Source organism: Puma concolor, chromosome B4 (assembly GCF_028749965.1).
Source record: "Puma concolor isolate L17-30 chromosome B4, mPumCon1.1.hap2, whole genome shotgun sequence".
Taxonomy (NCBI): domain Eukaryota; kingdom Metazoa; phylum Chordata; class Mammalia; order Carnivora; family Felidae; genus Puma; species Puma concolor.
Window position 1 is genome coordinate 58,827,850 of NC_141673.1, and position 23,534 is coordinate 58,851,383.

Genomic DNA, 23,534 nt, shown 5'->3' on the forward strand with positions numbered 1-23,534 from the left:
GCAGGACGCGCTGACGATTACGCTAGACGTGGTGACGTAGCGCGCAGGCCGCAGCGGGGGGCGGACTCTGGGCCTTTCTTCCCCTTCTGATTTTCCCCCTCCCCCCTTTTCTCCCTTTCCGGGTTTGGTTCCCCCCTTTTCTCCCCCTCTCCCCCTTCCTTCCCAAGCCCCTTTCCCCTCCCCCGCCCCAGTCCCCCCTGCTCCCCCGCCCCGGGCCCCGGGGAAACCCCCGCCGAGAAGAGCCCGCCCCCAGAAGCGCGCCGCCGCCGGCCGTCGGGGCCGAGCCGCAGCCGAGCGGCCGTGGGCCCGGGCGGCGGGCGGAGACGCGGGCGCCCTCCCTGCTACGGCCCGCGTGAGGTGAGGCCACCTCCCGGCCGAGGGGGCGGGCGGCGCGGGCTGCCCGTGGGGAGGGGGCGTGGCGGCCGCGCGGGCTGGCGGGCGGAGGCCCCTGGCCTGGGTTCCCCGCGCTGGAGCTATCCGGGCCTGGGGGCGGTGGGTCAAGGCCGGAACCCACCGTGAAGGACGGCCCTGAGGCCCGAGACGCCCCGAGTGTGCGCGGGGAGCCCAGGCGAGAAGCGGAGGAGTGGGGGGCGCGGGGAGGGCGGGGGGCTGGCGCCACCTGTGGCCTGTGCGGTGGGAGCTAAAAACTGTTGCGCCCTTGTAGTGCCTTGGGGTGACTAGCTCCATGTGTTTCTTGGGTCTCCGTTTTCCTTCGAGCGTTGGAAAAATGGGAGGGAAAGGTGTTGGAGCGTTTCGAATCATGCTGGTGTCCGAGTTGTTGGAGGACTGGGCTCCGACTAGGAACATACAGGGAGATGTTTCTGGAGCTTAAAAGTTGGGCCTACATTAGGCTCATAACTCACCCTTGAGCTTTTTAAAACTCTTCCTGATTTTGGTAACTCCACAGAGTATTCACTCAATGAATCGTTCTTGGATGAGGATGAGACACGTGTTCCAGGTTTATCGAGAAATAATTGACATACATTATTGTGTATGTTTAAGACACACAACATTATGGTTTGATTTACGTGTATTGTGAAATGACTATCGAAATAGGTTCAGCTAACATCCATCATCTCGTATAGATACGATAAAAAGAAAAAGAAAAGATAAAAAGTGTTTTTTTCTCCTTGTGATGAGAACTCAGGATTTACTCTATTAACAACTTTCCTGTATATCTCATAGAAGTGGCAACCATAGTCTTCAGGTACATTACATCCCTAGTACTTGAGTATCTTATAACTGAAAATTTGTGCCTTTTGATCACCTTCCTAGAATTCCTCCTCCTTGTACTCTCTGCTTCTGGTAACCCACAAGTCTGATCTCTTTTTCGATGACTTTGGTGTGTGTGTGTTTAATTCTACATATAAGTGATATCATACAGTATTTGTCTTTGATTTTAAGTGCCTTCCAGGTCTACCCATGTTGTCACTTATTTTTTATGGCCGACTAATATTTCCATTATATATATATGTATATATCACCCAACTTTATTCATCCATCTGTGGACACTTAAGTTTTTGGTGTGGGAAAATTTAAATTCAGATCCCAGTTGGATGAATGTTCTTGTATACATTTTTTTCAAATAGACTTAACTGAAATTGAGAAGCCTGAATCCTGTCTGATGGTGGTAGGCAACATGGAGACTGAAGAAGGAGGTGACATGTTCCACTTAAGGAGTGTCACACATTCCTAACATTTTATTGTATTTTTGGATAGTCAAATTGGCAAATTAATTGTTAGTGGATCCTCTTTCTTTCTCATGTATTTTTTCCATTTCCTTCTTCCAATATTTCCTTTTTTCTGTCAAGACAAAAATGATTTAAATTGGGGTGCAAAGTAGTAGGTTAGTTAATTCAGTTCACTTTTTAGTTGTGTTTTTCTTCCCTCATTGCTGATCCCAGAGGTTGAGAGGACAGAGAATCTGTGATGCCTGATGAACTGTTAGCAGAAGTTAAATTTCAGAGTTGCAGTTCCAGCTGTCTTTGTGTCCACTGTAAGATCTATATTGTAGATCTCCGCAATTTAAAGCAAAATTTTAAAAATTTACATATGTAAAAATAGGGTGTCTGATATTTTTTAATGGAAAAGAGTCCGAAGAGGAAATAGCTTCCTTGGTTTTCAGAATAAAAACCAAAGACTTTACAAATGTCTTTAAAGCCCTGGATCTGTAACCCTCTCCCCGCCCCCCCCCGCCCCCCTCCTGTGCTCTCCTGGCTGTTCTTGAGCACACCAGGCTCACTTCTGCCTCAGGGGCTATGCACTTACTCCCCAGACCTTCCTGGATTACTGTTTCTTTTTACAACTGCATTGCTTTGTCCCCTCACCTCCTTCAGGTCTTTTATTCAACTGTCGCTCAAACAGTGACATTTCCTTGGCTTGATAAATTTGCAAAGCAACCCCCCCCCCCCCAGCTATTTACATAACTCCTATCCCACTTCTCTGCTTTATTTTCCTCCTTACCACTTAGCAACCTATAACATACTTTATGTTTGGTCTCCCCGGCTAGAAAGTAAACTTAATAAGGGTAGATCATCTTGTTAATTGCTGTGTCCTCAGCACTTAGCATAGCACTTGACATGCATTGGGTGCTCAACAAGTCTCTCCTAGTCCTGAATTTCTGGTCATGATTGGTTGTCCTTGGAGGTGTGGAATTCATTTTCACTAGGATTTTGTGAGGTACTCCTTGGAAGAATTTGAGATCCTTTTTCTGTCATTTCTTGCCACATTTCTCAAGTCTTGTGCTTTCAGGTCATTGAATGAAAGCACTTCGAAGGCAGAGAGGATGGAGCATGGGGGATTCTTGTATTGGTCCTAGAGGCAGATTGTCTCAGATCTCATGTGACTAGAATTTTTACCTGCTGTTTCAGGCTCTTCCCTTGATGTTTGTTCACTTTCCTGATCAGACAACTATCACTGTCCTTACCTCTTTGGCCTCAGGGTGCTGAACAGGCTGGTTCCCCTTTGAATTTTTCAGTAGACTGAAGATATTAATATTTATAGCATGGGTTGTATGGGTAATATTTTTCCCCCATTCATGTGGAGCCAGTTGAGCTCAAAAACTAAGATACCTTTCTCTAACAATGATGGAGTGGTCGGTTTCCGGGGAACATCGTATCCTTTTTTCCCACAAATCCTTTTTTGGGGGCATTTTTAGCAACTAAATTCTGTATTAAGTCTGAAGATAAACGGAGCAGGCCTCCTGAATTCTGTGGATTATCCCTCATTATTTTTTCCTTTCTCATTTCTTGATTGGTGCATTTGTTACCTTCTCTGGCTAGAGTGGCCTAGATGAGGTTTCTCTTTGGGGCAGTGCTGACCACTTTTCTCTGGCTTAGGAAGGCAAAGGGGGTGAGATAGTGCTTTTAACACTTTGTGGGAAAGCTGATGGCAAAGCCTAAAGTTTTTGCTTACACCTTTGCCAGGACATTGAAAGCTGCCAGGCCTATGAGAGAACAGTTTGTGGTAGGGTGGAAGAACTGGGGATCTTTATCAATTGGACTGGATGAAGTTCTGATATGAATGTAAAGAATTAACAACATCAGAAGTATAATAGTAGTTCTTATTTTGTGAATTATTTCTGACGTAATCTAGGCAGATTGAGAAGCACTTCCACCAAACTTCTGTTGCCCCCCTTTAAATCCTTTTCACAAAGTTTCTAGGAAGTCTTTGTGATACTCCAGAGATAACTTAAACATCTCTGTGCCATGTTGTCACCTCTTGCAGATAATACTGAGTACTGACAGTGTTTCAGTGTCGATAATGGTTTGGTAATGGTTTCTGAATGACGCGGTGCTTATTCCTGTGCCACATCTCTTCATAACCCAAGGAAAGCTTTTAAGAAAAAACACATTTTGAGGAAGGGATAATAAGTGTTGCATTTTGGTTGCATGATCTCAGGAAGTGCAGAGGAATTTTGTGAAACTGTGTGTGTGTGTGTGTGTGTGTGTGTGTGTGTGTGTGTGTGTGTGTTTTAAGGTTTTTCTTTGCCTCCTTGTAAGACTGGATAAGGGACTCTGAGTGTCCCTGTGTGGATTGTGCTGCCAACTTACAAGTAGGAAAAATAACTGGACTCATGGCTTGAATGTGTGTGCATGAATACAGTTGGTGGGTCTAATTTTAGAGACCTTCTTCATACACAGTGGCTTCAGTATTTTCCTCCAGCTGTATCCTTCTTACTCTCTGTGTAGAAAACATTTCTCTTACTAGTCTTTTAGTGGTTGGTTAACTTTTGTTCTTACCATGATTGCTGGTTTGGCAGTGTAGCAGGTGTTCCATCTTTCCAATGAAGTTACTCTGTCCATTCCTTCCTAACTTTGAGTTTATTTCTGAAAACAGAGATGGAAAAGATATCTTAACCTTGATCAGTTTTAACTCCTTTTTGAGTTCCTTTAGATTTCCTTAGCATATATCTGCTTTCTCTAACACTTAAAATTGATATTGAAATCTCTCTTAACTACAATAGTCTGTGGTGATTTCATCATTTTTCACTTGGGAGGTATGAAAGGCTAGATTCTGGTATGCTTCTTAATTGCAGGTGTCCTTGCTACTTTTCAGCAGGCAGGGTCTCTTATGAGTTGGTCATTGGTTTGAGCCTATACTGGGAAAGCGATTTCAGCTTTCTAGTTTTGACAGTAAGTTTCCCAGAGTGCTTTCCTGTGCTTAAAAAAAAAAAAAACAACTTACCAAATTGGGCACCCCAGCTAGAGATGAGAGAAAAGGTGCAAAAGCCTCAGGTGGTTATGTCTCCCCATAGTCAAAACACTTTTGGTATCTTTAAAGGACTCATTCTGTTCCTGTTTGTTAACCACAGAAGCATCAAAAATCTTTCATTCCCTTTAATTACTTGCTTATTTGTCACACTCTGACTTTTCTAAATTGTCAAAGACTTCGATTTTTCCTGGGAAATAATTTGCAGGTGTTTTTGGGTATTTTCTTAGGGGAAAAAAAAATGAAGCTAAATTGTTAAATGTTCCTGTAAGGTTTCTTCTCTGAGACCAGTGTTCTGATTCTTCTATTTTTCCAAGATGTTAATAGTATATTTTACTGCCTCTTTTTTTTCCCCCTCATTGAAGATCTTTTGCAAGCAAGTAAAAACTATAGTTTGGTACCCATACAGTTACTCAGAGGTCCTGAAAGATTTCAGCTTAAGTCCTTATCCTATAGAGCTAGAAATGTAAGAATAAATGAAGTATTAACAGAGTTTAAAAGAACTCGTTTATTTCTCGTAGGTATTTGTTGATTGTGAGTCTGTAGTGGAGAGATAAAAAGCTGGTCAAATTTTAGTCAATTCTATCTAGACCTTTTGGAGGTAATTTTGCTCCCATTATTTTATATATGCTTGTCTAATGTACAGAATAGAGATAGACGGTTTTAACTTCATTAACTAGTTTCCTTTGCCACTTGGTCTGTTACCTTCCTTGTGTGGATGCTTTTGATATATTTCATGTTGATAACATTTGTGTTACAGTGTTTATTATTAATACTGATCAAAACCATATCTGCAAAGCACTTTTGTCTTTCCTAAAAGCTCATTGGACCTTAAAGTGGTGGCAACATTTATATTAAAAGACTAAATTTTCCAAGTAATGTAGTTCATATTTTTTGTGGAGGCAGAGTTTTTGTTGCATATGTCTGTTGTAAGAATTTATGTATGATTTTGGTATGTGAGCAGCATTGTGGGCATTAGGTAATTCTTTGTCCCTTGGAGAACTGGGTGGATTAGAGTTGTAAAAGCTTCTGGGGTGCCTGAGTGGCTCAGTCTGTTAAGTGTCTGACTCTTGATTTCGGCTCAGATCATGGTCTCGCAGTTTGTGATATCAAGCCCCACATCAAGCTCTGTGCTGCCAGGGCGGAGCCTGCTTGGGATTCTCTCCCTCTCTCTCTGCCTCTTCCCCACTCATACTTGCTCTCTTTGCTCTCAAAATAAATAAGCATTAAAAAAAAAAAAGATTTGTTAAAGCTTCTATAAGCTTCTTAACAGAGAATTAAGAGGAAAGTAATCAAGGCAGTGACAATCCAAACTTAATAATGAATGCATTTGAAATACATTTTCTCCCCATGCTCACAAATTGTTCCTTTTCCTTACTCTTCCTTTGTAATTCTGTGTGAAAAGGGAGGAAGAAATTGTAGGACAGTAACCAGCTGATAACATCCAGGAAACAGTGCAGTATGGATAGGTAGCAGGTGAATGTCTGCCCAAGTGCTCACTTAGTGTTTCTAATGCTCTTGGTGGAGGCAGTTCCCAGCAGCCATCAACGATTTGTGGGAAGAACATGGTAGACCTTGTTAAGTGTGATGGACCCCTTTTCATCCTTATTTTATTCCACTGTTCTGCAGCATTTGTCACTGTTGACCCCTCTCTTGAAATGTTTCCGTGACACTAATTTCTTTTCCAGTTGCATTCCTGGGTCTTTTTCTCCTGCCCATCCCTTAGTGTGTGTTTTCCTTAAGATTTCTGTTGTATTCTGCCTCTCTTCCTCTGGTTCTTAAACCTTAATGGCATAAATATCTCTTGGAGAATTTGTTAAAAATGTGGCTTACAGGGGCCACTGCGCTGGGTGGCTCAGTTGGTTAGGTGTCCAACTTCGGCTCAGGTCATGATCTCGCGGTTTGTGAGTTCAAGCCCCGCATCAGGCTCTGTGCTGACAGCACAGAGCCCGGAGCCTGCTTATGATTCTGTGTCTTTCTCTCTCTGCCCCTCCCATGCTTCAGCTCTGTCTCTCTCCCTCAAAAATAAATAATCATTACCAAAAAAATTTAAAAAAGAAAAAAGAAAATGTCTTAAAAAAAAAAAAAGAATGTGGCTTACAAAAGCCTTCATGATCTGGCCCCTGCTAGCTTCTCTGACCTACCTTGTACCACACTTTCCTGTTCTTCCTATGCTCCAGCCATAGTGGCTTTTTTCTGCCCCAGGGCCTTTGTACTTGTAATTCTTTTTGCCTGAACTGCTGTTCGCCCAGATCTTCACCTGCCTTACTTCTCTTCTCATTATTCAGGTCTCAGCTCAAATGCTTCTTCCTCCATAGTCTTTCCCAGACCACCTTATCCAGAATAATTAATCTCCCCTTTTGTGCTTTAGCACATTCCTTTCTTTCGTTATCTCTATAGCACTTACCACTGTTTTAAATTATCTTGTTTGTTTTCTTGTCTGTAGTCTGGTTCACACCTACAACTTAAACCCTATGAAAACAGGGATCTTATTTATATTCTAACTGCTATATTCCTAGTGCCTAGAATAGTCACTCAGTACACATTTATTGATTGAGTGAATGAATGAATGAATGAATGAATGAAATGTAGATTCTTGTGTCTTATCTCCAGAGATTTTGATTTAGTGGGCTTGGGATGGAGCCAAGGAATTTATTATTTTTGTTTGTTTAAAAAAATATTTTTTAATGTTTATTTATTTTTGAGAGAGAGAGAGAGAGAGACAGAGTGTGAGCGGGGGAGGGGCAGAGAGAGAGGGAGACACAACTCCAAGCAGGCTCTGGGCTCTGTGCTGTCAGCACAGAGCCTGAAGCGAGGCTCGGACTCATGAACCACAAGGTCGTGACCTGAGCTGAAGGGGGACACTTAACCGACTGAACCACCCAGGCACCCCTAAGGAATTTATACTTTAACAGAAATTCCAAGTGTTTCTGATGTCTCTGGTCAGTTGTCTTGGATGACATTTAGAAAAACCTTGCTGTACACAGTCAGTCAGTTTAATCCATCCTGATGGCTTCACTTGTGTCTGTTACTATAAGCTGCAACTTACGAGTCTATCTCCAGTTCTGATCCCTCACCTGAGCTCTGGGCTCATTTCTTCAGTTCTCTTGAACATCTCCACTTGATTGTTACCTAGCATCTCAGATTCAACATGACTAAAACAAAAATAATTTTACCATGGAAATTTTTTCTTCAGAGTCCTTTTTTTTTCTGTTAATGATATCACCTAGGTGCATAAGCCAGAAACCTTGATGTTACACTCCAGTCCTTACTCTAACACTCAGTCATGATAAAGTTATGTAGACTTTTCTCCTCAGTCTGTCTTGAATCCTTCCATTTCTCTTCATCAACATTGCCACTTTATTAATTCAGGAGACCATCATCTCTCACCTGGATAACTGTGATGGGCTTTAACTGGCCTTCCTGTCCTAGCGTTGCTCCCTTGCTCCTTCTGATCTTTCATTTAGTTCTGTACCCTTCAGCCAAAGAAAACTAAAATCTGTTTTCTGTTGCTTACAACCTTTTAGTATCTTCTTTTTGCTCCCAGTACAAAGGCTAGGCTTTTTTTTTAAACCTGGGTGTTTTAACCTCATCTGCTGTAAATTTTGCTGTAGTTCTTTGCTTTCAGGGTTAGGCATCAGTTACAGATGAATTACTTGTTCTTTCACCCTCCTCGTTCTCTCACCTTGCTGCCTTGGATATACTCCCCTGAATGCCTCTCTTCCCCCCAAACAACAAAAACAGAAACCATCACTGATTTAGGTATCATGTTCTGGAACCCTTTCAGGGCATCCTAAACCTCTCATTTTGTCTGCCTCTTTCGAACCAGTTTCTACAGAGCTGGGTTCCCCTTTGTCTTTACCTTAACCATATTCCTCTCTATATATCTCATTCTGAGTTTCTGCTCACACTGAAATTAAATTTGCTAGGATCGTGATCTCTACTGTGCCAAAAGAGCTCTCTAGAACATGTGATTTTTGTCTTATTCCTCTACTGACTATAAGGAAGAGAAGCAAAGAAAGAAACTAGATGATTTGAAGCATATGTTCTAGAGGTGTGTGTTCTAGATTGTGATTTTGCCAGTTGTTTTGCCTCTCCTAGCTAATATCGTAACCAAGAGAAATCATTGTTTGAGTCTTGATTTGGACCAGAGCTATACTAAGCCTAATAACTGAAATCCTGAACCAAAGTTTTGCTCTCATTGCTTGTACCATCAAAGATTTACCTTTCCTATTATCATAGTATCTTCAGACTTACATTACGTATACCCCTTTCCAATCTTCTTATTTCCCCTTCTTAGTTATTTGGTTTAAAATTTATTCTTTGTGTTTTATCTCCATCCTATCAGTGTTTTTGGTTATGAAGTCAAAATAGGGATTTTTACTTGTAGTATTTTCCTTATATGGTAGTGCAGATCTTTTTGAATGAATGCGATGGCTGAAAAATTACATGTATTTGACCAGTGAGATAGTACTATTGAAAGAATACAGACTTGTTTGGTTTCTGTGTAGGCTTTATGAGAAGTAAAATCAGAGCCACTGCTTAAATGAATTTTTAACCCTGTTTGAAGTTCTCTGATGCTTTTCTGAGTTTAATGTCATTGATTCCACTGAATCAGTGTCTTTATATGTAGAATGGAGTTGATGGTCTGTATCCTTTAGGGTAGAGGAAAACTTTTGGTGGTGTCTCTTAAGGTTAAGTAAGTAATGCTTTTTGATGTATGTATTGATTTAAAATGTAAATGCTTGAGACTGACGCTGCATTTAATGGATTCTTAAGCTAGCTTCAATATTTTACTCACCTACAGTTAGCTAGTAATATGGAAGAGGGACAAAGAAGTGTCTGCAGATATTAACGAGCACATTTTCCATGTAGCTGGCTGTATTTACACCCAGTGGCCATAGTAAGCAAGGATAGCCTACCTCACAGAAGGACAGTCTGTATTAAACATGATCAAATTACTAGTCTCTAAATATTGTTCTCCAACGCTGTTAAATAACACAACAGTATTGAAGTTAATATTGGCCAAGAGAAAATGGTGCTTTATTTCTGTGTGCTCTGTTTTCTTCCATTTTCTTCCTTTTTTTCTCTTTGGAATTAACATTGTTTTCATAATTGCTTTTTCTCTTGGTTTCTTATAGGTTGGGAAATGGCAGTTGTCTTTTCAATTTAGTGGACTGGCTGGATCCAGGCATAGGATCTACTCAAATCCATAATGTGTTCTAGGCCGTGAGGTTCTGTCTTCTCTGTTTCATCTTGTCCTTTATTGTTGACTTGTGTTTTGTTCAGTGCCCACAGTAAGGGCATTCTGCCACATGAGGACCCCTGAAAAGCTGATAGATTTTCAATGAAGAATGACAGGAACTCACTTGCTACTGTTTCGTTTTACCAACCCAGTTTTTTTTCACTTAATACAGATACAGTCTTGTTATCTAACTGCTTAGGTGTACTACAAGCCTATCATATAGCATTAGCTTAGAAATCAGAGAAACTATCTGTTTATTATTAGTTTGTGTTTAAAATAAGTGGTGCCTATGTTTTTCTTCCTAGAATAGTTCTCTGTTAGAACATCTTCCCTTAGCTTCTGATCCTTCTGTATTTTTATAATAGAAGGAGGGATCTTCAAGTGAGGTTTATAGAACTGCTTCCAAAGTAATACCTAACATCAAGAAAATTTATGAAGAGACCAACTCATTCATTCACTCAGATGTTTATTAAGTGTCTGTTTGTTAGATACTGTGTTATATGCCAAAGATACCAAAAAAAAAAAAAAAAAAAAGTGACACTGCCCCTATCCTCAAGAAGCTCATGTTTTATTTTTTTTTGAAAGTTTACTTATTTTATTTTGAGAGAGTGTGAGTGAGCAGAGGAAGGGTAGAGAGAGAGGGAGACAAAAGATCCCAAGCAGGCTCTGCACTGCCAGCACAAGCCCAATGCGGAGCTCAGACTCACGAACCATGAGATCATGACCTAAGCCAAAATCAAGAGTTGGGCGCTTAACCAGTTGAGCCTCCAGGTGCCTCAATTTTTTTAAATTGAAAAAAAAATTTTATTTATTTTTTTTAATTAGAAAACAAAATTTAAGTTTATTTAATTTGTGAGAGAGAGAGAGCACTCACACTGGAGGGGGAAAGAGAGAAAATCCCAAGCAGGCTCTGCACTGTCAGTGTGGAGCCTGACATGGGGCTCAAACGCATGAACTGCAAGACCATGACTGGAGCCAAAATCAAGAGTTGGACTCTTAACCGACTGAGCCACCCTGGCTCCCCAAATTAAAAAAAAAAAAATTTTTTAATGTTTGTTGATTCGTTTTGAGAGAGAGAGAGTGAACGAGCAGGGGAAGGGTGGAGAAAGAGGAAGGGAGAATCCCAAGCAGGCTCTGCACCATCAGCGTGGAGCCTGACGCAGGGCTCGATCTCATGAAACCGTGAGATCATGACCTGATCCAAAATCAAGAGTCAGCCGCTTAACTGACTTAGCCACCCATGTGCCCTGGAGCTCATGTTTTATTATAGATTCCAAAAAAATACAGTTAACCCTTGAACAACATAGGGCACCCAGCCCCACACATGGTCAAAAATCCATCTATAACTTTCGACTCCCCAAAACTTAACTACTAATAGCTCACTGTTTACTTGAAGCCTTACAAATAGCGTAGTCGATTAACACATATTTTGCATGTTATACGTATTATATACTGTATTCTTACGATGAAGCAAATTAGAGAAAAGAAAATGTTATTAGTAAAATCATAAGGAAGAGAAAATACATTTATGGTACTGCACCACGTTTATTGAAAATATTCACATATAAGTGGACCAGTGTAGTTCAAACCCGTGTTTCTCAAGGGTCAACTGTACATAAGCTGTAAAGTTACAAGTGTTACAAGATGGTGATAAAATGTACTAGGAAAGGAAGGAGGAGGGATGGTTAACTCTAAGTGACAGGATCAGATTCAACTTTTTAGAGAAGGTAAAATTTGAATGGAGTCTCAATGGATTCTTTTATTTAACCAGCATACGGATAGCTACAATATTAGGTTCTAAGAGTATAAAAGAACAAAGAGCTTAGACAGGCCCATCAGTGATAACGCAGCCTGATAGAACGCTGAGCTTAAAGGAATGTACAAGGTGCTTTGGAAGCACAATGGAGATCTGGAAAGACTTCCTGTCAGAAGGTAATGTTCCAGCTGAATCTTGAAGGACTGGTAAGAGTCAGCCAGGTGGAAAAGTATGGGGAAGAGAGTTTTGGGGAGGAATTGTGTGTATAAAGAGTGGAGGTATAAAGCAAAGCAGCATGATGCCTTTGACACTGCAAGGAGCAGGATGTGCCTACACATGGGATGCTTGTGGGGATTAGTCAGAGAAGAGGCTAGTGAGGTAGGTAGGGGCCTGATCTTGAAGGCCTTCAATAAGCCAAAAAGTTTACATTTTGTCTTAAACTATGAAAACTATTGAAGGACTTTTTTTTTTTTTTTTTTTTTTTTTTTTTTAAATTTTTTTTTTTTTTCAACGTTTATTTATTTTTTTTGGGACAGAGAGAGACAGAGCATGAACGGGGGAGGGGCAGAGAGAGAGGGAGACACAGAATCGGAAACAGGCTCCAGGCTCTGAGCCATCAGCCCAGAGCCCGACGCGGGGCTCGAACTCACCGACCGCGAGATCGTGACCTGGCTGAAGTCGGACGCTTAACCGACTGCGCCACCCAGGCGCCCCTTTTTTTTTTTTTTTTTTTTTTTATAAGAGATCACTGTGACAATGTGGGAACTGGGTTGGAAAATAGACTGGAATCAGGGATCCAGTTTAAGGGTAGTCAAAATAGTCCAGGTTAGAAATAGGGCCTAGGGGCACCTGGGTGGCTCAGTCGGTTGAGCGTCCAACCTCAGCTTAGGTCATGATCTCCCGGTCGTGGGTTTGAGTCCTGTGTCAGGCTCTCTGCTGACAGCTCGGAGCCTGGGGCCTGCTTTGGATTGTGTCTCCCTCTCTCTGCCCCTTCCCCACTCATGCTCTGTCTCTGTTTCTCCTAAAAATAAAAAATAAAACATTAAAAAAAAGAAAAAGAAATAGGCTCCATAGTGGTTCTACAAGTACACAGGGATGAACAGATTGAAGAGCTATTTAGGAGGTAGAATCAGACTTGGAGGGTGTGTGTGTGTGTGTGTGTGTGTGTGTGTGTGTGTGTGTCCGCGCGCACGCATGCACGCTTGCATGTTGCATGAGTGACCAAGCAAGAGAACCAGAATGAGAGAGAATGAATAGTGGTAGTTAAGAGGGATGAGCTCTTGGATGACTCCTGGTTTTCTGGGTTCCATACCAGGGTGGATGGTGACATTATTTATGAGTTAGGGAATACAGAAAGTTGTATGTCTAGAAATACAGGTAAACTTATTTTGGACTGGAAGGAAGTTAGGTGTACTGGTTTGGAGTTGGAGAGAGAATTTGAGGCTGGAGAGACATTTTGAGTCAACTGTGTATATATGCTGCAGTTGAAGTGAAATGTTGGGTCATCTAAGGATCATGTTGAGACTGAAGAGCCGAACGCTGAGGAGAGAACCTTGGAGAACACTGACAGTTAAAGGTGTGACTGGTGGCAGCGGAGTCTTGGAAGAAAATTGTGGAGGTCAGGAGGTAAATGGAAAACCAATAAAATGTGTGTGATAGGACCTTAGAGAAGAGAGTTTGAAGGTGGAGGAAGGCGAAGTCATGTTAAGTGAGGTAGAAAGGTCAAGTATGATAAAGACAGAAAAGAACTTAATGGATTTGGCATTCAGGTCATTGGTGACATCAGTGAAAATAGGGTCACTGGAGTGATGAGAGCAGAGGCCAAATCGCATTGGATTGAGGAATAAATAGAAGGTGGGAAAATAAAGGCAAATAAGCCCTGTTTTTCAAGATGATTGCAGAGGGGTGGAGACAGAGAATAGTAGGGAACGTGGGGTTCAAGGAAGAGTTTTTTAAGATGACAGATTTGAGCATATTTATATGTTTGGTGAATGAGCAAGACCATAGAGAGTGGTAATAATGGAGGGAAGTCCTGGAGTACGTAGAGAAGATGAAATCCAGAACAGAGGTAGAATTATTATTTCCTTCATTAAGGTGGAGGGAAAAGGTCAAGAAAGGTGTGGGGACAAATGTTTGGTGTCTGAACAAAGGAATTTGAGGGCCTTAGGTCCTTACTGTTCCTTGTGATGTAAACTTATCCTTTTGGGTTAGGGACCTGATGTGTAAAATGGGGGCCTTGAGCAGAGCCAACTCTGAATAGCTTTTGAGAGGGTAGGAGGGATAGCTGACTAGGGAGGGGTCTTGTATGGCTGGCTAGGCAGGCAAAGGTAGGGGAGGTGGTGTGAGGGCCGGAAGGCATTTCAAGTAGATAGAATAACCTGAGCAAAGACCTAGTATTAAAGGATATTGTATGTATGGAGATGTAGCACTATTTTGAATAGCTGGAGAGAATATATAGAGACCCTGATTTTATGGTAGGCTTTAAGAGTTGTGTTAAGCAATTTGGGATATTTTGAGGGAAAGAGAAACCTCTGAAGATTTTAATCAGAGAAACAATGTTTGTTTTACAAAAGTAACTGGTAGCAATTTAGAGAAATACTTACAAGGGATTTAGAGTAGAGTGGGAAACACTTGTTAGGAGGCTGGTGTAGTAGTCCATGCAGAAGATGTTGAAATCTGGGTAGACCAAGGTATGCTGGGTAAGAAACAAAACCCAGCTCTCAATAGCTTGAAATAAGTTTATTTCTCATTCACACTACACATCCATCAGGGGTAGGTCAGAGTCTTTCCTGTATTCAGGAATACAGGTCAACAGAACAGTTATCAAGAACATAGCTGGTTGCTCTGATGGAGGCCAAAAAAAAAAAAAAAAAAAAGCTCTGGAGGTCTTGCTCCACTAACTAAATTCTTTGCCCAGAAGTGGTGGGAGTGGGGAAAGGTAGGAGCTGAGAAGATCAGATGGGTCAAGGAGATGGTGCTAGAATTTGGAAATTGGTTAAATGTGAGAGGAGAGGGAAGGAATTGTGAATAAATGACTCTCAGTTTCTGTCCTGGGTGACTGGGTAGTATTGTTAACTGAAATAAGAAAGGGCTTTAGGGGCATCTAAATATATAAAGCAAATATTATTAGACCTAAAGGAAGAAATAGGAGTACAATAATAAGGGACTTTAATACCTCACTTTCTTCAAGGGGTAGAATATCCAGGCAGAAAATCAATAAAGAAACATTCCCATGAATGACATGGTAGACCAGATGGACTTAACAGGCATACACAGAACATTCCATCCCAAATCAACAGAAAAAACATTCTTCTCAAGTGCTCATGAAACATTCTTCAGGGTAGATAATATGTTAAGCCACAGAACATATCTTAATAAATTTAAGATTGAAATCATATCAACACCTTTCCTGGCTACAATGGTAGGAAACTAGAAATCAATTACAAGAAGAAACCTGGAAAATTCACAAATATGTAGAGATAAACAACATACTATTAAACAGCCATTGGATCAGAGAAGAAATCAAAAGAGAAAAAAATACAAGAGACAAATGAAAATGGAAATACCAACATACAAAATACTAACCCTATGGGATGTAGCAAAAGTAGTTCTAAAAGAGAAGTTCATAGTGATAAATGCCTACATTAAGAATCAAGAGATGTCAAGTAAACAACCTAACTTTATACCTCAAGAAACTAGAAAAAGAAAGAACTAAGCCTAAAGTTATAGAAGGAAGGAAATAAAGATCAGAGCAGACATAAGTGAACTAGAGACTAAAATGATGATGGATGAAATCAATGAAACAAAGTGGGTTGTTTGAAAAAAAAACAGACAAACCTTCAGTTACGCTCACCAAGAAGAAAAGAGAGAGGACTCAAAATCAGAAATGAAAGAGGAGATGTTATAACTGATACCGCAGAAAAACACAGGATTCCAAGAGATCCTACAAACAATTTATATTCCAACAAATTGCACAACCTGGAAGAAATGGATAAATTCCTGGGAACATACATACTACTGAGAGTGAATCATGAATAAATAGAAAATCTGAACAGACCCATTTCTAGTAAAGAGTTTGAACCAGTAATCAAAAATCTCCCAAGAAACAAAACTCCAGGACCTGAAGGCTTCACTGGTGAGTTCCGTGAAATATTTAAAGTAGAATTAATACCAATCTTTCTCAGACTATTCAAAAAAATAGGAGGGAACACTTCTAAACTTATTCTCTGAGGCCAACCTAACCCTGATACCAGAGTCAGGCAAGGGAACTGTAAGAAAATAAAATTTCAGACCAACATCCCCAAAGAACACATATGTAAAAATCCTCAACAAAATATTAGCAAACCTAATTCAACAGTATATTAAAAGAATCATATACTGTAATCAAATGGGATTTATTCCAGGGATACAAGGATGGTTCGACAGCTGTAAATCAGTGTGGTATACCACTTTAACAAAATGAAAGCTAAAAAACATGATCATCTTAAAACAAAACATGATCGTCTCAATAGATGCAGAAAAAGCATTTGTCAAAATTTAGCATCCGTTAATGATAAAAACTCAATAAAGTAGATACAGAGAGAATGCATCTCAACATAATGAAGGCCATATATTACAGGCCCACAGCTTACATGGTACTTAACAGTGAATAGCTGAAAGTTTTTCTTTGCCACTTTTATTCAGCATGGAATTGGAAGTCCTAACTGGAGCAGTTGAGCAAGAAAAAGAAAAGGCATCTAACTCAGAAAGGAAGAAGTGAAAATGTCACTGTATGCAGATGATGTGATATTATATATAGAAGACCCTAAACACCAAAAAAAAAAAAAAATAAATGAATTCAGTAAAATTGCAGGATACAAAATCAATATACAAAAATCAATCATGTTTTGTACACTGATAATGAACTATCAGAAAGAGATGCTAAGAGGGGTGCCTAGCTGGCTCAGTCAGTTAAGCATCTGACTCTTGATTTTGGCTCAGGTCATGATTTTACGATTCACGGGTTCGAGTCCCATGTTGGGTTCCCTGCTGATGGTGCGCAGCCTGCTCTGGATTCTCTTTCTCTCCTTCTCTCTCTGACCCTCCCTTATTTGCACTCTCAAAATAAACTTTTTTAAGTTTATTTTAATTTTTTAATTTTTTAAGTGTTTATTTTTGAGGAGAGAGAGCATGTGAGCAGGGAAGGGGCAGAGAGAGAGGGGGACAGAGGATCTGAAGTAGGCTCTGTGCTGGCAGTGGAGAGCCTACCACAGGGCTCGAACTCACAAACTGTGAGATCATGACCTGAGCTGAAGTTGGGTGCTTAACTGACTGAGCCATCCAGGCACCCTCAAAATAAATAAACTTAAAAAGTATATATTAAGAAAATAGTCCAAAAAAAGAAAAAAGAAAGAAAAGAGTCTTATTTACAATTGCATCAAAAAGAATAAAATACCTAGGAATAAATTCAGCCAAGGATGTGAAGGGTCTCTACGCTGAATACAGTAAGATGTTGATGAAATAAATTGAAGATACAAATAAATGGAAAGATATTCTCTGTTCATGGATTGGAAGAATTAATATTGTTAATATGTCCATACTACCTAAAGCAATCTAAAGATTCAGTTCAGTTGCTACCCAAATTCCAGTGGTATTTTTCATGGAGACAGAACAATCCTAAAATTTGTATGGAACCACAAAAGACCCCAAATAGCCAAAGCAGTCTTGAGAAAGAAAAACAAAACTGGAGTCATCACACTTTTTTTTTTTTTTAAGTTTGTTTTGAGAGAGAAAAAGTACGAGTGGGGGGAGGGGCAGAGAGCGGGAGAGAGAGAGGGAATCCCAAGCAGGCTCCACCTGGGCTCAGACCCACAAACCATGAGATGATGACCTGAGCTGAAGTCAGATGCTTAACCAATTGAGCCACCCAGGAGCCCTTGCATCACACTTCTTGACTTCAAACTATATAGCAAAGCTATAATAATCAAAACAGTATGGTAACAGCATGAAAATGGTCATATAGATTGATGGAACAGATTAGAGAGCCCAGAAACAAACCCAGGCATATATGGTCAATAAATTTATGATACAGGAACCAAGAATATATAATAGGGAAGGACAGTCTTTTCAGTGTTGGGTAGACTGGACAACCGTCTTCTACCGTATGTAAATATACATGAAAAATGAATTAAAGACTTGGAAACAGACCTGAAGCCATAAAACCCTTAGAGGAAAACATTGGCAGTAAGCTCCTTGACTTCTGTATTGGTGATGAGTTTTTTGGATTTGACACCAAAAACAAAGGTACCAAAAGCAAAAATATACAAGTGGAACTACATCTAACAAAAAAGCTTTTGCATGCAGGCGCATGGCTGGCTCAGTTGGTAGAGCATGAGACTCTCGATCTTCTGGTCTTGAGTTTAAGCCTCATGCTGGATGTAGAGATTACTTAAAAAATAAAAAAATAAAAAATAAAAAGCTTTTTGCACAGTAAGGGAAACTCAATAAAATGAACGATCTGGTAGAAAAAAATTAGCAAATCATATCCAATAAAGGGTTAATATCCTCAAAATATATGAAGAACTCCTACAACTTAAATAGAAAAAACAGTCTGCTTTAAAAATCAACAGAGGAGGGGTGCCTGGGTGGCTAAGTTGGTTAAGTGTCTGACTTCAGCTTAGGTCATGATCTCAGGGCTTGGCTCGTGGGTTCAAGTTCTGCATCAGGCTCTATGCTGACAGCGCAGAGCCTGGAGCCTGATTCGGATTCTGTGTCTCTCTCTCTCTGCCCCTCACCTGCTAGCACTCTGCCTCTCTCTCTGTCTCAAAAATAAACATTAAAATTTTTTTTAAAAAATGGGCAGAGGAACTGAATAGACATTAAAAAGTTTTTTTAGTGTTTATATTAGAGAGAGAGAGAGAGAGAGAGAGAGAGAGAGCGCGTGCGCGGGGGAGGGGCAGAGAGAGAGGGAGACACAGAATCTGAAGCAGGCTCCAGGCTCTGAGCTGTCAGCACAGAGCCTGACACGGGGCTTGAACCTGTGAACCATGAGATCATGACCTGAGTCAAAGTCGGATGCTTAATCGACTGAGCCACCCAGGGCGCCCCTAGACACTTTGTTTTGAAGTAGACATACTGATGAACAACAGGTACAGGACAAGGTGTTCAATGTTACTAATCATCAGGGAAATGCAAATCAAAATCACAGTGAGATGCCACTTTGTACTATTGTTAGAATGGCTAGCATCAAAAAGATGAACTAACAAGTGTTGGCAAGGATGTGGAGAAAAGGGAGCTTTTTGTGCAGTGTTGCTGGGAATGTAAAGTGGTGCAGCCACTATGGAAAACAGTTCCTCAAGAAATTAAAAACAGAACTAAAAGTAGAAAAAATTTTACATTTTCATTTAAAAATATGAACCAGCAATCCTGCTTCTGGATATATACCTGAAGAAAATAAAGTCACTATCTCTAAGAGGTATCCGCATCCCTATGTTCATTGTAGTATTAAACAAGAGCCATGACATGGAAACAACCCAAGTGTCTGGCAACAAATGAACAGATAAAATGTATGTGCATACAATGGAGTATTATGCAGACATAAACAGAAATCCTGCCATTCGTGACAATGTGGTTGGATGGACTTTAAGGGCATTATGCTAAGTGAAATAAGGAAAAGACAAAATACTCTGATCTCATTAATGATGTGGAGTCTAAAAAAACAAAACATAATTCATGGAAAAGAATGGTGGTTGCAGGGGTGGAGGTGGGCAAAATGGGTTAAGGTGGAAAAAATGTATAATCTTCCAGGTATGAAAAAAAGCCTTGGAGGTTTCATGTACAACATGGTGGCTGTAGTTAATAATACTGTGTTATATATTTGAAAGTTGTTAACAGTAGATCTTAACAGTTCTCATCACAAGAAACAGTTATAAATATGTTTGGCGATGGATGTTAACCAGACTTACTATGATCATTTTTCAATATATACATATATTGAGTCATGTTTTACACCAGTAACTAATACGTCGATTATATCACATATATCACATAAAATGTGGGGGGGCAGATTTGGGGTTAGAAGAGTGTTGGTAGAGAGTTCACTTTTGGAGATATGTATCAGCTAATTGTGTAAATGAATCTGGAGCTCTAGAGAGAGGAAGGGATGTTTCAATCCAGGATGAGGTCACCAGGGCAAACTTGTGGAGTGATGAAGCCCCGGTAAATAGAATTTAAGAGGTACTTCTGGTTTGATGGCTTTGGATTTTAATGTAAAGATTGCTATTTGGGGGACGAAGGCAAGCCTGTGACTAGTATTTTGAGTAAGGAGAATATAAGCTGAGAGAAGCTGCTGCTTATACCACTTACAGGTACTTCAGAGTATGTTAGCTCTGTTATTTGTGCTAAAGGTGGACTTATTTTTATTGGGCCTTAGATGGAATGCATTTTAACTTTTATTTGAAGTTGGATATATTTGGCAATTCACAAAATTTTAATAAAGTTACTGTAACCTAGTTGCCAAGACATAGAAAGGCTAAAAATTGGTCCAGTGTCCCCATACTTACAAGAAAGTTAAGTGAACAAAGAATGTGATATTATGTAAGTATAATAGATAATAGATAATATTATATAAGTATAATAGATAATAGATCATTTATTTCTCACAATAATAATCCCCATGGAGTAGTACTGTAGTATCCTTATTTTATAGTTGAAGCTTAGAGTGTCTTTTGTCTGTTCAGACTGCTATAACAAAATGCCATAGACTGTGTGGCTTATCAACAACAGAAACTTATTTCTCACAGTTCTGGAGGCTGGGAGGTCCAAGGCACTAGCATGGTTGAATTCTGGTAAAGGCCTTCTTCCTGGTTCATAGCCAGCTGCTTCTCACTGTGTCCTCGCATGGTAGAATGGATAGCGATCTCTCTGGAACCTTTTTTATAAGGCACTAATCCCATTCACCTCCTAAAGGCCCCACTTCCTAATACTATCATTTTGGGGGGTTAGGGTTCAAAATGAATTTTGGGAGGACCCATGCAGACCATAACAGGTTAGGTTAGGTCATGCAGCCAGAGCATAACAGCTTCATGCCAAGGTCTGTGCCTGTAACCACCACCTGGAATTGGTTTTTCAGGACACAGCAAAATTTACATCGGATAGCTAAGAGTTTGGGTTAACGTTGTTTCTTATTCTTTTTCACCCCCAATTTTTTTTTTTAATGTTTATTTATTTTGAGAGAGAGAGCACAAGCATGGGAGGGGCAGAGAGGGAGAGAGAGAATCCCAAGCAGGCTCTGTGCTGTCAGCGCAGTGGGACTCAAAAACTCACAAACCGTGAGGTCATGACCTGGGCTGAAATCAAGAACCTGACGTTTAACTGAGCCACCCAGCTGCCCCAATGTTTCTTTGTTTTTGAGAGAAACAGCATGAGTGAGGGAGGGGCAGAGACAGAGGGAGAAAAAGGATCTGAAGCTGGCTTTGTGCTGACAGCAGTGAGCCCCATAGGGGGCTTGAACTCATGAACCCTGAGATCATGACCTGAGCTGAAGTTGGAAGCTCAACTGACTGAGCCACCCAGATGCCCCTACCCCAGCTTTTTTATTTGGAAGAATTCTGAACCTATAGAAAAGTCGGAAGAGTGATACACTGAATATCAGTATGACATTTACCTATATTTATCAAATATTTTATTGCGTTTGTGCTCTCTCACTCTCTTTACCCCCTTCTTCACTCTTCTTTTTCTGTATCCACCTTTCTGTCTCCCTTCCCTCCTTTCCCTCCCTACACATATATACATTATTGTTCATTGTATATCAAGAATTTTTATCAGTGTATTAGGAAATCTGGAAACTTTTATTAGCATATTACAGACATTCAGAAAACTTCACCTCAAAATTTCTTAAGCATCTTTTGCCTAAAAACAAGTTGTTTTCCTGTATCACCATAATCGTACTATCAAACTTATTATCACATTCAAAATATCTTACAGTGGTATAATTGTTAATGCAATAGTCTATACTCAGATTTGCTCAATTATCTCAATTGAGATACTGCTTTATAGCTTTCCTTCCAATCCTGGATTTAGTCAAGGATCATGTGTTGCATTTGTCATTTTTGTTTTTGGTTTTTTTTTTAGTCTTTTAATTCAGAGCAGTTCTCCCCCGTTTTTGTTTTTAATGTCATTGATATTTTTTGGAGACCAGGCTAGTTATGTTGAAGAATGTGTCACAATTTGGCTTTGTCTTGATTAGATTCAGGTTAAACATTTTTGGCAAGATGTTATGTGTGTCTCTGTGCACATAATGTCCTTTTGTTCCATTGTTCGTGATAAAAAGTTTGGTCACTTAGTTATGTTGATGTCAGCGACATTTCTTTTTTGTAAAGGTACCTTTTCCCCTTTGTAATTAAGCAGTCTGTGGAATGATACTTTTAAAAATGTGTGACCTTTCTATTCCTTAATATTTTACTCAGTGGTATTAACATGCATTTATGATCCTTGCCTGAATTGGTTATTACATTGGTGGTCATGCAAAATGTTGATTCTCTCATAAATTCTACGTTTTCTAGTTGGTGGTGTTCTAAAAGGAAGAGTTTTATTTTTACTCCCCCTCCCTTTTTTTTTTTTTTTTAAGTTTATTTTGAGAGAAAGAAAGCGTGTGAGCACGTGAGGGGCAGAGAGAGAGGAGAGAGACAATCCCAACAAGGCTCAGCCCAGAGCCCGACCTGAGTAAAGATCAAGAGTTGGACACTTAACTGACTGAGCCACACAGGTGCCCCGCCTTTTTTTGTTTTTGATGGTTACTGTAGACTTGGTATTTTTAAAAAATTCAGTGTGTTATAATCTATTGCTGTTAAAAATACCATATTCAGTATTAAAAATACAGCAAATTTGTTGTAAATTTGGTCAGTGGGAGCCCTATCAAACTGATTCCTATGTCCTTTTGACATGATCCACTCTGGCACTGCAAGGTGTTCCAGGTTCACCTTGTACTTTACCTGCCCCAGACCTGGAATAAATCATTTCTGCAAGGAACCCTGATTCCTTTAGTGACAAATGATTCCTTAAAAAAATTTTTTTAATGTTTATTAATTGTGAGAGAGAGACAGACAGAGACAGAGTGTGAGTGGGGGAGGGACAGAGAGAGAGGGAGACACAACCCGAAGCAGGCTCCAGGCTTGAGTTGTCAGCGCAGAGCCCTATGCAGGCCTTGAACTCCCGAGCCATGAGATCATGACCTGAGTCTAGGAAACTGACATGAAGTTGGTTATTTATTGTATTGAACATTTCTGTTGGGAGTATAGTTTTTGTGGTTCCTTATAGAGGTCTGATGTTTTAGAGAATCCAAAAAGAGTTAGCCTTAGAATTATGATCTGGTATACCCCAATCACTTATGGTCCAACAGCTTGAGAACATATTCCACTCTGGGACTCTACATGAAACAAGATAGGTCAGTTCCTTCCACAAAAACATTTTACACTGAAGGTGAAATCCATTAAGCCTATTGGTATGTTCATTGATGTGGAAACAAATCAGTTGTAAGGAAAGTCACCATGTGCTATTAACCTGTTCTGTTGAAATATTTAAAATCCTGTCCTGTTATCCCTATGGAAGAAGTTATAACCTTTGTTTTTGGAGGAGGGGTGTTACTCATTTTCAGAAATTATAGGTAATATTTTAATTAACACCATTACTAGCCTATCAGTTGATTATATGGCTTATATATTTATTCTTTTATGTGGATGACTGCTCTAGGATTACTTAAGAAATTAGCTGCCTGGCAACATAAAAGTTCAGATATTAAAGTGAATTGCATGCCTTCCAACTATTTCTATTTCTTGTCTAAATTTA

The 23,534-nt window shown here is 40.0% G+C and overlaps 1 protein-coding gene across 6 annotated transcripts in view; it reads left to right on the top strand.

Annotated features, from left to right (window-relative positions):
* Positions 1-203: 203 nt before the first annotated feature.
* The window catches only part of R3HDM2 (R3H domain containing 2), a 162,120-nt gene continuing 138,789 nt past the window's right edge, over positions 204-23,534 (top strand). For 3 of the 6 annotated variants that reach the window (XM_086713017.1, XM_086713022.1, XM_086713024.1), the window contains exon 1: positions 221-357. The gene's annotated coding sequence lies outside the window, so the exon portion shown is untranslated. Of the gene's footprint in view, positions 358-23,534 lie in introns of all 6 variants that reach the window. The other 3 variants (XM_086713003.1, XM_086713011.1, XM_086713025.1) reach the window with 2 other exon arrangements.